Here is a 14434-nt window from a genome sequence, read left to right as displayed (position 1 = left end):
TTCGCTCGAATTTTTTGCACAAATTTGTTTACATCCCTGAGCATTTCTCTGTTGCTCATTTCTCCTTTGCCAAGATCCATCCACCTGACAGGTGTGGCATATCAATAAACTGATTAAACGGCATGATCATTACACAGGTGCACCTTGTGCTGGGGACAAAAGGCTGTAGTTTTGTCACAAAACACAATGCTACAGATGTCTCAAGTTGAGGGAGCGTGCAATTGGCATGCTTACTGCATAATTGTCCACCAGAGCTGTTGCCAGATAATTTAATGTTAATTTCTCTACCATAAACTGCCTCCAATGTCGTTTTAGAGAATTTGGCAGTACGTCCAACCAGCCTCACAACCGCAGACCACGTGTATGGTCGAGCGTGGGCGAGCGGTGTGGGCGAGCGGTTTGCCCCATGGTGGCGGTGGGGTTGTGGTATGGGCAGGCATAAGCTACGGACAACGAACACAATTGCATCTTATGCCGTGACAAGATCCTGAGGCCCATTGTCATGTAATTTGTCCCCCGCCATCACCTCATGTTTCAGCATGATCAACTTTATGCGAAGGAGATGTTGTGCTGCATGGCAAATGGTGGTCACACCAGATACTGATTGGTTTTCTCATCCACGCCCCTACCTTTTTTTTAAGGTATTTGTATTCCCAATCATGTGAAATCCTTCTATTAGGGCCTAATGAATTTATTTCAATTGACGACTTCCTTATATGAACGGTAACTCAACATTTCTTTTGCGTATTTATAATTATTTTTCGTGTGCGTGTTTTGCCCCCTTTCTCCCCAATTTCGTGGTATCCAATTGGTAGTTAGACTTGTCTCAGCGCTGCAACTCCTGAATGGACTCGAGAGGCAAAGATCGAGAGCCGCGCGTCCGCCGACCTGGAAGCCAGCCGCAACAATGTGTCAGAGGAAACACGCTGACACGGACGACGCTAGGCTAATTGTGCGCCGCGCCATGGGTCTCCCGGTCACGACCAGCTGCGACAGAGCCTGGACTCAAACCAGGATCTCTAGTGGCACAGCTAGCACTGCGGTGCAGTGCCTGAGACCACTGCGCCACTCGAGAGGCCTTTTTTCAGTATATTTAACTAACTATTTAACAGTATTATAGCTTGGGGGTAAAGGCTGTTCAGGGTCCTGTTGGTTCCAGACTTGGCGCATCGGTACCACTTGCCATGCGGTAGCTGATGGAACAGTCTATGACTTGGGTGGCTGGAGTATTTAACCATTTATAGGGCCTTCCTCTGTCAGTGCCTGGTATAGAGGTCTTGGATGGCAGGAAGCTCGGCCCCAGTGATGTACTGGGCAGTACGCACTACCCCCATGCTTTCAATGGTGCAACTGTATAACTTTTTGAGGATCTGAGAGCCCATGCCAAATATTTTCAGCTTCTCAGTGCTGCCCTCTTTCAGCCTCTCTACATTCTACAATGTAGAAAATAGTAAAAATAAATTAAAACCCTTGAATGTGTAGGCGTTCTAAAACGTTTGACTGGTTGTGGGTGTGTTTTTTTTATTCATTAGCTTGTTGCACGGTACTTTTTTGATACTAGAAATTGAAAAATGGTTTGGTACTAGCATTTTTGTCACGTTCGGTACTTCTGTCAAATGTCTCACGGATCTAGCCAGTGTTCCATGCCTGCTCCACACACTCATTGCAAGCCTTTACTGGGAGTCTGGGCTGCATCATGTTTAGCTCCACACTCATGCTGCACAGAAGTTAACACATTTGAATCATGAGACACTGCATGTTGAAAATGTTCATTACTGTTTGCAAAATAATTTCCATACAGGCTAGAATAACTTCACAATGCAAGAAGATACCGGTGGTTTCCAGCTTTTGTAGGCCAAGTTTCCTGGCTAGCTTACAGCCGATACTAACACATTCACCACCCTAGTACTTTGTTTGTGATGTGAAAACCATAATGCAAAAAATTATGATTTCGAAGCTGATTTCCATCAAAAACGTTTCTTTCATTTAATCGTTCACCCTCACGTCTCTCCCTCAGCCAAAGATTTATCGCCTCAGCGAACTGAGGGCTCCGACAGGCAGCACACCTCTTGGATCGTAAATGACGTCATTACTGGTTAAAGAGAGCTCGCACTTTTATAAAATAAGCTACTTATAAGAAAATGTTGTTGATCAGTACAGTTTAAACTCAGTGCCACATGGAAGGGGAACATATTGTTTGTCATCTGTAGCGCCATCTCAATAACTCAATGCTCCTATTGCATATGCATTCACCCGTATTGTGAATAGGCTTTTGGTTTAGCTAACAGGTTGCTTAGCTCTTGGGCATTGTTAGTCAAGTCTTATCGTGAGAAAGTTGAGCTTCAATGTAATAGTCAAAGGAAAATAATTACCGTAGTCTAGATTGTATAACCGCTTTATGGGAGTAGTTCAAAGCTTAAAACTGTATTAAAGTTTCTTTCAACCAGCCTCAACATGGCAGTAATTAAACACACCCGTCAGCCTCTTGGTAATAGTTTCCCTGGGAACCGTGTTTGATTTATTGTTCTCGTTTGTGTTTTAGTATGTCATTTTCAATTTCCTCCAAATGCCATGAATGATAATTATAGATGTTGAAAATCCAATTGTTATGCACAAAAGGTTGATTGCATGGTGGTTGTGACCAGAAGATGAATACCAAGGTGATTGGAGACAATACATGATGGTAAAATACAATTAAAGATTATAGTTAAATTAATCTAGCAAGTAAGCCTATGCACTAAGGATGATGCTGTGTAGAAATGTTCTGTCAGTCAACCAGTGACTCAGTTCTCTGTCACTGTGTGGTTCATGTCGGAAGCCTGGTGCCATATGCTCCGCGGGGAGACAGGATGCCATGGCCTGAGAGTGAGGAGGCTACCACACATCGCGCTGACAGCTCCCAGACCCAGCCGAATGCTCCCTCTGTACCACAGCCCTAAGGCCCCGATGAGTCAAACATGTCCTGGGCCCTGGCCGAGGAACTGTTGTCATTATAGTATGGAAGACTTCAATGACTGCATATGCCATTGATGACGAGACATACATTTCTGTGTTTACTCAATAGCACATTGAAGCCAAATTTAAGTTGTTTAAGATGGCGTCTCATGGATCAGTTTGAGATACTCCAGGAAGTGATGTTGCAGGCTCGCTCAGTGCTGCCCTCATTGATGAACTCCAGTTGAAGGCCAACCGGGGTAGTGCAGGCTGTGATTAGCGACTAAATTAACTTCTTCTGTTTGCAATAAATAAATAAAAATCAGTTCAAGGTCATCTGTTGTATTATAAGCAATTATTGGTACCATGATTGTCTAAGAAAGCATTTTTTATTTAAACGGATTGACCACTAAGATTTCCATTTTTCCATTCACCAGTGGGGGATCTGGTTTTCAGCAAACAATGCCTGCAGTACCGTGGTCGCCCTTTAACTTTCGTAGCTTCATTGAGAGGGGGTAGTCATTTTCCCTTCGAAGACTGTCACAATCACACCTCAGAGGTGTGTCCACTGTCTCTGTCCAGGCCTGTCTGTCCATCTCTGAGTCTGTGATGTTCTACGAAGCACAGAATTAGAGATGATGGGATTACACGTCACACGGTTTAGCATAGGCAGAGCGGGATTGTGGGAAGGGATCATAGGGCCGGGGTCAGGTGAGACAATATGGTGCATTCAGGAAGAAAAGTCCCATGGCAGCTCTCGCTGATGGGCCCCATTTTAATGATCTCCTGTCTTCTCTCTGCAGTCTCCCAAAAAGCAGTTAGAAAGAAATGGTTCCTTACTAAACTGATTTTTTTGATGCAGATTTATCCATTTCAATGCAGATTGATCCATCACATGTATATTTACAATTCCCCTCCATGTCTCCAATAAAGCAACATGGATTAACTAAATCCACTTTGCTGTGGAGGTCCGGGCATGCACTCCAGGAGATTTATTTTGTAGAACGACTGTGACAAGGTCACTTCTGGTGACTTTAAAAAAAAATACATGAACATGTAATATGTTGACACCATCTGAAATATAGAACTGATGCGTGCCCCAGCAATGTAGGGAGATGATTAGGAGAAAGCGGTGGCTGTGCACTCGTGGCTCTCCTTCATGCCACTGCTCGCTACAAATATACACTACCAGTCAAAAGTTTGGACACACCTACTCATTTAAGGGTTTTTCTTTATTTTTCTATTTTCTACATTGACGAATAATAGCGAAGACTTCAACACTATGAAATAACACACATGGAATCATGTAGTCACCAAAAAAAGTGTTAAACAAATCAAAATATATTTTTGGTTCTTCAAAGTAGCCACCCTTTTCCTTGATGACAGCTTTGCACACTCTTGGCATTCACTAAACCAGTGTTATGAGGTAGTCACCTGGAATGCATTTTAATTAACAGGTGTGCCTTGGTAAAAGTTAATTTGTGGAATTTATTTCCTCAACGCGCTTAAAATAAAGTGGTGATCCTAACTGACCTAAGACAAGGAATTTTACTAGGATTAAATGTCAGGAATTGTGAAAACGGAGTTTAAATGTGTTTGGCTAAGGTGTGTGTAAACTTCCGACTTCAACTGTGTGTGTGTGTGTGTATTATAAACTTTATTTAACTTTCGGTTTCTAGTCCAATTCTCTAACCACTAGGCTACCTGCCGCCCCTAAATATATGTGTGTGTGTATATATTTTATTATATGTGGCGGCAACGATTTAGCAGCGGAGGCCTGCTTCTGCTAAATTAATTTAGGGGAAACATTGGAGTGCTCATGATCATCTTTATTCTAGTTTGCTCATAAGTACTGATCAGAGCATTTTGCTAGCATGTTATGTAGCTTAACAAGTAGATGTTGCTCTTCACTCGTGTGGTAGCCTGTCCAACTTCTGACTAACAGCCTGTGACTTGTCTGATTTAATCAATCAATGTGATTTTGTTTCAGTGAATCTGTCTGTATATTTGGATAATGGAACTCTGGTTGGCCAAATAAGTGGAGGTGGTAGCTCATTTATTAGTTTAATCACTGATCAGAAACATTTAGCATGCAATAATGTAGACTAAATCAAGTGTATTATTTTGCTCTTGACTCGCGTAGGCCTACAGGCCGTATATAATCTTTCCACCATCAAGCTGTGGGGAGTGCGTCCTGTTCTGTATGTCTGGAATATTTGCATACTTCATAGTTTTTAAAGTATCCCTCGAGACAAAACGGGTCCCAGTGCTGCTGCCGCTAGGGCTATGACGGTCATGGAATTTTGGATGACTGTAATTGGCCATCCAAATGACGGCAGTCGCCAAAATAATCATTAGAATAGCAAAAACAAGTGTGTGTGTGTGTGTGTGTGTGTGTGTAATTTACACATTTTCTCTTCACTGCATGTGCTGGAATTGAAATAAAATTAATAGAATGGGCATCCCCGTTCAAGTCAATGAACGCATAATGAGTGGACTTGCGGCCTTTGCGAGTTTACACATGGGAGCTATCCAGGAAGTAAAATATGTGCACTAATACAGTATTTGCAGATATGGGCAGTACGTCATTGCCCCCTCTCCCTCTCTGCTGTGTCACTGAGCTGTTGGGCCCGCCCTGCAACCTTATTGGATAATGCTGGGCATGCCTGGGCCAGCCTTCTTTCACTGTGCAACTTGTTAATGTGCATCTTGCTAGCTGTCACTCAAATGACGAGAGGCTGAAGCTCATTGGCTGGAACTATTAATTACTAGGGTGCTAGCCCATGTGGACCAAGCTTGCAGTACTCAAAATGGCACCACACAGCTTCCAGACAGCAGTCGCTTTCAAACTAGGTATTTCGTGGCTAATTGAGGTCAGACAGTAATTCTGCTCATAGATTAATAATGTATGAACTACACATTGACACATCCACCCCAAAGCAAAAGGTTTTAAAAAATACTTATGTAGTCGCCAAAGTTCCAGAACATCTCTTTAACGTTACTCATTCATTCATGTCATTACACAGCATACTATTCATTCATGCCTTTTTAAATACAATCAAAACATTTCTTTTGAAAATGAATTAGGAGAACAAAGGGAGTCTTGAGTAATTCAACAATAAATAACTCGATTTTCTGCCAAACCACCATTTGAATAATTAAACAAAAGCTCCTTGTTTTTAAATGCATGTTTTATTCTGAAATAACTGCAAGCGTATGCCTGATTTAGGAAAACCTTTGGATCAATTAAGGGTCGGCTTTAGATAGTTTAGAAGGTCCAGCAAGGCACATTTGCAGGGCAGTCATAAGATGTATTTTATTAGGATGTATTGGCGTTAGCAGATGCCATTGAAATGACGGTCTTCTCTTTGATTCCGAGATGTGCGATCTGTCGTGGTCTCGTGGATCATCATTCTCCCGTGTGCACTCCAACCTATTCATATCGCAATTTCAATCAAAAAACATTTTCATCATGGTCACATTTCTCTGGCCCAGACAAATTTGGAATCTTGGCACTGTTAGTTGCTGCGAGAAAGCAATAGTAAAAGGTGTGAAAGACATGCAGGCCTTTTCTTTTCTTTTTAAAACAATTTTTACACAGCGCAGCAAGCCCAAAACCTGCCCTGACCGAATCAATTATCAGAATTTGAGGCGCAGACCGTCGGGTTCCGGCTGAGAATGAGAACTCTACTCCTGTTCAGTAATTACATCCAATATGACTGAAATTAATTTTGTTATTTCTTGTGGTGTCTTGTTGGTCCTTAAAGGGATTTGCAGATTTCCTTGCCTCTTCCCCCACATGCATAACACTGTACGATTTGATTCACACCCCGCTCACTTTTATATGATGACCTATGCTTTAACCATGTAGGCCTAAGGTGAACAGAGCACTATGTCTTGCAGTCAGAAGAAAGCTGCTGACATTTAGGATGACGTTCCACCTGATGCTGTTATTCTTATCCCAGTTTCAGTATGTGTTAGGCCTAACTGATGACTGGTGTTTTGCATTGTCTCTCTGAACCATTTAAATTATTCTGAAAGACAGTTTGGGGATGAGGTGAACTTTACAGCCTCCACAAAGTTGTGCAGCTTGCCCAAACATGCCCATTAATCCCAATGAAAAACATGCTGAAGCCTATTATATCCCAATGCACTGCAGTGCTGAAAATGGATTTTCTAAGACTTCAATCGGTTACATGTGGGCTCCAGTATTGATTTTAATCTCCACTTCAACCAAGGTGTACAAGGTGTACTATGAACCTTCTCCAACCCGCATTAGCTCACATTTTAATCCTAGAGAGCCTTTTTCCCCCATTGCGTTGTATTTTACCTCTCAATGACTCTCTGTGATTGGTATAGACCGTTAAGTAAGTTAGCCCTGATTTGTCAGAGTACCTACAGTTGAAGTCAGCAGTTTACATACACTTTAGCCAAATACATTTTAACTCATTTTTTTTCACAATTCCTGACATTTATTCCTAGTAAAAATAACCTGTTTTAGGTCAGTTTGGATCACCACTTTTATTTTAAGAATGTGAAATGTCAGAATAATAGAGAGAATGATTTATTTCAGCTTTTATTTCTTCACATTCCCAGTGGGTCAGACATTTGCATACGCTCAATTTGTATTTGGTAGCATTGCCTTTACATTTTTTAAACTTGGGTCAAACGTTTTGGGTAGCCTTCCACAAGCTTCCCGCAATAAGTTGGGTGAATTTTGGCCCATTCCTCCTGACAGAGCTGGTGTAACTGAGTCAGGTTTGTAGGCCTCCTTGCTCGCACACACGTTGTCAGTTTTGCCCACAAATTTTCTATGGGATTGAGGTCAGGGCTTTGTGATGGCCACTCCAATACCTTGTCTTTGTTGCAAAATGGCTTAAGGACAACAATCTTGGAAGTATGCTTGGTGTCATTGTCCATTTGGAAGACCCATTTGCGACCAAGCTTTAACTTCCTGACTGATGTCTTGTGATGTTGCTTCAATATATCATCATCATTTCCCTCATGCCATCTATTTTGTGAAGTGTCCCAGTCCCTCCTGCAGCAAAGCACCCCCACAACATGATGCTGCCACCCCCTTGCTTCACGGTTGAGATGGTGTTCTTTGGCTTGCAAGCCTCCCCCTTTTCCTCCAAACATAACGATGGTGATTATGGCCAAACAGTTCTATTTTTGTTCCATCAGACCAGAGGACATTTCTCCAAAAAGTACAATCTTTGTCCCCATGTGCAGTTGCAAACCGTAGTCTGGCTTTTTTATGGCGGTTTTGGAGCAGTGGCTTCTTCCCTGCTGAGCGGCCTTTCAGGTTATGTTGATATAGGACTCGTTTTACTGTGGAAAAATATACTTTTGTTCCTGTTTCCTCCAGCATCTACACAAGGTCCTTTGCCGTTCTTCTGGGATTGAGTTGCACTTTTCGCACCAAAGTACGTTCATCTCTAGGAGACAGAACACGTCTCCTTCCTGAGCGGTATGATGGCTGCGTGGTCCTATGGTGTTTATACTTGCGTACTATTGTTTGTAAAGATGAAGGTGGTACCTTCAGGCGTTTGGAAATTGCTCCCAAGGATGACTCAGATTTGTGGAGGTCTACAATTTTTTTCTGAGGTATTGGCTGATTTCTTTTGATTTTGATTTTCCCATAATGTCAAGCAAAGAGGCACTGAGTTTGAATGTAGGTCTTGAAATTCATCCACAGGTACACCTCTAATTGACTCAAATTATGTCAATTAGCCTATCAGAAGCTTCTAAAGCTATGACCTCATTTTCTAGAATTTTCCAAGCTGTTTAAAGGCACAGTCAACTTAGTGTATGTAAACTTCTGAACCACTGGATTTGTGATACGGTGAATTATAAGTTAACAATTGTTGGAAAAATGACTTGTCATGTACAAAGTAGATGTCCTAACCAACTTGTTAACAAGAAATTTGTGGAGTTGTTGAAAAACAAGTTTTAATGACTCCAACCTAAGTGTATGTAAGCTTCTGACTTCAACTATATGTCAGAGCATAACAACATACTGTTACTGTTGAAACCATTTTCAAAATTTGTTCATACTCCCTTATTTTACTGGCGACCTCTCAGAAGAGTTACTAGATCAGGAAGTTAGCTCCCTATCCATCCGGGAATCCCACACTCCATAAATCCCAATCTGGTGACATTTGTATCGAAACATGAACAAATAATTAAATCAGCAATTCACATATCACAATCAATTTGGAGTAACTGTCATCCCTATTTATTTTTCCTTCTACATGCAGACTGAACAAAGTACATTTGTATATTTACCCAAAGACCAGGACCCCAGGGAACTGGTAACTTTCTCTTCAAATGCATGATTCCCAATGTGATTCAAAAACATGTTAAATCAAGAATAACCGCATTCGAATAACCAATCAACTTAGAATTACAACTCTTGATAACTCCATATGGAAATGATAGTATCTCATAAAGCAATGGTAAAATCGAACAGAAACGGGTGTTTCTCATTCATTTTATAATTAAATCTCACCTGTTTCTATCATTTCTAGTGAGATTTGTCAGGCTTTACCCGAAAGTCAGGATACAGGGCATTCGACACCATTAAATATTTCCTATCCCTTTACTTTTCCTGTCCTTCAGAAACCATTTAAAAACCTTCCAAACATTTCTATCCTTCTGCATACCCAATTTAAAACTGAATTGAAAAGACCTCATCCAAAATAAATCCACCGTATCAACACCACCAACGCATATTTGTAATCAGTAAAGTGTGTTTTTGTGTGTGCGTTTTTGACCTACGGTTTCGTACATGAACAGGCCTCACTAATCTGGAACTCCATTTATAGCCCACTCCATAATTGATGTATCTTTTATTTAGTATGTACTATACTCCACAACCACCGCACCACAATGTTCATGAACTTACAAAAAAAATTAAGTTAATTTTAGGTTTAGTAACCCCTTTGCTAATTCCTCGTTACCCCTCCACCCTTTCGTACATTCTCAAAATCTATATCAGAATAAAACTACACAAAATGTCTCATTATAGCCCCCAAAAAAGAGTGTTTGGCCAGATTATTTAAATGTTGTTACCTCTAGAATACATTCCCCTGGCATTTGGCCTAGATTCTTCAACCCAAAATATGTTTTCCTGTGCCAATTTTAGCCAATTTCTCATCCTAAGGAATCCGTGATATTTGATCCCTGGCTTCTATTGAACAGTTGGGTAAGACGTGATCTCATACGTGTTCCTTCAACTAGAAACTGTAATCTCTATGAGCCGCTATCGATCGAACCGAAGCTATACACCGATATGTGACTTTTCCTCTCCTGCTACTCTCAAAAGGATTTGTTGTTGCTCTTTTGAAAAAGATGCAAAAGCTTGTTTAGCGGAATTTCCTTAGAGTACAGCAGGTTCCAGTATCACCATACACTCATTCTTCCAATGTCCGATGCTCCCTGTTTTAGATGTGAGATTATCTCCTTACGCTTCAATGTTTTGTTGCTACGTTTCTTTGTCTTACCTTGGCCATTGAAACCACTGTTAGTGACTTTCACTGTGGCTGTAATAACCCCTCGCACGTCTTGCAAAGTGAGCAGATTTATATTCCACTCAAACATCTTGCTCTATTTTATCCTCATCCCCCCACAATTGTCGTTTTGATCGCAGGTTTCAAACCTGCCATCAAAGCCGAAGTACAAATTCTATCAATGTACTCACGCACCCAGTCTCTTTGTCGCTAAGTACCTCTATTAATTCCCCATATTCGAGCCGAATTGGTAGAATGCTTGTGCGCTTATTTCAGCTACTCCATTGCTTTATTAAAATCCTCTAGCTCTGCTTGGAGAATCGGGGCCGTCTGACGCCATATGAGTAGTTATTATTCCCAAACTGTGTCTAGGGTGTTTTAGATTTCTTCACTCCCGTCTATAATACACACCTTCTATTAACTATTTTCCAAGGTAGCGCTACCCACTTCCACGGAAAATAATTAATTGGTCATGGTACTTAACACCTTGTATTAGATAGACCTTGTATTAGATACAATAGCGTCTGCAAATGCATTACTGGAGAATACGGATTACTTAAGGTCTTATTCCATTATTGTGCCTCAAATATCACTGTTGTTGATAACCCACATTACCAAAATTATTCACACTTGTCTTCCTGTTTCCACATAATCTGTCATGGTTCTCTACCCAACAGGGCATCTAACCAACCTCTCTTTATTGCTACTGCTAATACTCGTAACTCAGTGTTTGAATATCTTATTTTTCCTTTGTTTTTGTTTTACTCACTAGCTTCTAGAACTCTCGTCTTACAAAAACTCACTGCAGCTGGGACTTTTGTCCTTTCTACAGATCTGAGGGGAAGGTCCCTAGTGGGGGTATATCCTAATACGGAACCTGCCCTACACTGTATTGTCACTCCTGGATCTCGCAGAGGAAAACCTCCACTCGGGACCTATCCTTATGAAACCTACGCTACTCCTGATTTTTACCTGGATCTCGCAGTGGAAAACCTCCACTCGGGACCTGTCCTTATAGAACCTACCCTGCACCAGATATTTATGACTAGTCATTACACAATGGGCCTAGCGAATAAACTCAGGCTCTCTAGGTCCGTATCCTATAATTGTTCAGACTACGATTCTCATCTCCCCAAGATGTCAAAATCAGTGGAAACAGGTGTAGGAACTGTGCCTTCCTTGTTTGTTGCCAGCTCCACTGATCTGGACTCTCTGGTTTGACTACAGATCGTGGTGAACCCTGCTTGCAGCACCAAGTGTTTTGGTTCTAATTCTCAGAGTAAAAAAAGTTGACGGCCATTATGAAAGCTTAAACAATTTTATTCTTCCAAGAGGATCAATACAGCTGCATCAGACAAAACATGTTTCCACCACGACAAGTATATATATAATACTCTTATTAGGTACTCCTCCTTCTCTCCAATCCTTACATCTATTATGGTTTGACAGGAAGACAAAGAAATAGGGTAATAAACCATAATTTCTCCCTTAAGGAGATCTGACCTGACCTCAACCCTCTCATTTGCCTAATCCAAAGATGTCCACCCATATCCCTACAGCAATCCTGTGACTTCCTCCCGTCCACCCAGCACATTCCAAAGCCATCTGGCTCCTACAGATAACCATTCACTTCTGACGTAAAAACCAGTCTCTAGTAAAGCAATATACCAAGTTTAACCCAGAATCCAACACTTCCAGACAAAGTTCCATCCAAGCAAAAAATGTGTTATCAAGGCTAAATGTATTATCAAGGCCTTCTCCTTTCGTGTCGGATTCTGACAAATAGAGCACAGTGAGTCACTTTGAGAAGGCACAGTGGCTGTCTAAAGTTATATATTTTTCTCAATAGAATCCTCATGATCATTCTAGAGTAGAAGAGGAAGCTAGCTAGTGTGTGGCAGCAGTCAGTCAGTCAGACTGTGTAGGAGTGAATGTAAAGGACAGAGAATGAAACAGACTCCCTTATGAGGCTTGCTTCGCACACACTGTCCCTTGAGCCCCAGCTTCGTCTGGCTTGTTACCGTATCCGAAGAGTCGGGAGATTGACAGCCCAGAGGTACTAACACGGCTGTGTTTTTCCATCCACCTTCTTTTGTTTCAGGTTATCAGTAGCCCAGAGGTTCACATGCCAAGAGAGAGAGGACGAAGAGGAAACGAAGAGGGGACACACTCAGGGCGATGAGTCTGGAGCACGCAGCATATACTCTTAAAGGTGAGGGACTATTCATATGCGATTCTCTCTATAATCCTGCTTTCGTTCTCTCCCCGTTTCTCACTCTCTCTCCCCCTCTTGCTTGCTCTCTCTACCTCCTCACAGACACACCACACACACACACAAAGTATGCTTTCCATTCATTACTCTCTGTCCTTGGTTTTTCTCTCTTTCTGTATGAAATATGCACAAAATCACTCCAATTATACTGCTAAAATACACATTAATTTCCCATCTGCACATTGTGGTGTTACTGTTTTGTGAATTTCTTTTAAGTTAAGTTTAGCGTGGCACACTGTGAACCTTCTGCTGTTTGGATGTTCTCCTATGGTTTCCACAGGGAAGAATGCTTTTCACTCATAGGTTTGAAATAGAACCGGTTTAAACAGGTTTATTTATTCATACAAGAGGATTATGTAATGGTTTTCTGTTTACTTAATGTAAATGAGACCGAAGAGCCACTTCTTTTGTAAATGTTTGGTCTTTCGTTGTTGCGTTAGTACAGTAGCTCCAGCCTCATTATAATGGTGGAGAATGAAAGTCAGCCGCCCAGGTTAGACCAAGTCAAGAGCCCTCAGTGGCACGTAATGACTTGGGTTATTATTCTCTTTCCCATACGTGACGTCCTAGGAAGAAAAAAAAAGTATTCTTTTTTTAAATTTTTCCATGGGCTCAGTTATATGAACCGTAGCCATCTCTTCCTCCGTTAAATTATTCAAGCTTCGCCCAAACAACACTGAACACGGCCATGTAGAGCACACCATCGCCCAGTCCAGGTGCTTGTTAATAATAGAGCACTACCCTCACCTCAGTGGAAACATTTGTTCATTTAGGTTTTTGCAAACGACCCTCACTAGGCTCGATTTATATGTAGCTGCTTTTTCATTAGACCAATTCAGGTGACTAGTGCTGAGCAATTAGTGCTTTTTGAGGTCTGTTTGATATATATATATATATATATATTTTTTTTTTAAATATGGTTTTCGATGTTGATTTAAAAAAAATGTGTATATATATATATTTTTTTACGTTAAATGCACTATGCATTATGTGGGTTGAATGTTGTAAAACAGAATAAAAAATGACAAGTCCCATTAATGTAGTTGACTGCCCATTACTGCTTTATCACTTAGCCCTAATTTATTAACATTACTTTAATAAGATATTTCAGTTGTGTATATTGTTTTGTTTCATTCCAAGTCATCTCATCTCTATATGGCTGCTGCCTTGACTGTCTGACAAATCACTATTTTAGTTGTTCTTCAAAGTAAATAAGGCATACTGTTATGACTGCTGAATACCAACTATTAATCACTTAAATCACGTATTTTCAGGTGGAGATGCATCTGCTCTCCCTCGAACACGTGCTCTCTTCTCTCCCTCTCCGTGTTTGCCCCACACAGACCAGACAAGTAGGCGCGCAATGGTTTATGGTGATTATAGTTAATTACCACATTTTCTGCGCTATACTATGTAGCATATTGGCCTGTTGGAAACTACAACTCCCTACTACATCGCACAGTTTGAGCTTGATCCAATTCATCTTTAGAGAAACTGCGCATTGAGCTGACGAGAAAAAAACTGAACAAAATGGAATTCAAATAATGAAACCGATGTTGGTAAATTAGCTGTTTAAAAAACGAAAGATTGCTGAAATGTCGGTTAATCGCTTCGCACTACTGAGTACACAAGCTGTGTGCCTTCATCTAGCCCCTAAAACCACCCAATTATTGCCTCGGCACCAACAGCTGCTCTAATTGCTCTATATTGGGTTGAG

The 14434-nt window shown here is 41.1% G+C and overlaps 1 protein-coding gene across 2 annotated transcripts in view; it reads left to right on the top strand.

The window, feature by feature from the left end:
• Positions 1-14434, top strand: part of LOC139381397 (tight junction-associated protein 1-like) — a 127284-nt gene that overhangs the window by 52123 nt on the left and 60727 nt on the right. For both annotated transcript variants that reach the window (XM_071124898.1, XM_071124896.1), the window contains one exon: positions 12547-12657. The gene's annotated coding sequence lies outside the window, so the exon portion shown is untranslated. The remainder of the gene's footprint in view (positions 1-12546; positions 12658-14434) is intronic.

This window comes from Oncorhynchus clarkii, chromosome 23, assembly GCF_045791955.1.
Source record: "Oncorhynchus clarkii lewisi isolate Uvic-CL-2024 chromosome 23, UVic_Ocla_1.0, whole genome shotgun sequence".
In the NCBI taxonomy this organism is placed as follows: domain Eukaryota; kingdom Metazoa; phylum Chordata; class Actinopteri; order Salmoniformes; family Salmonidae; genus Oncorhynchus; species Oncorhynchus clarkii.
This window is presented reverse-complemented; position numbering and strand designations above follow the sequence as displayed.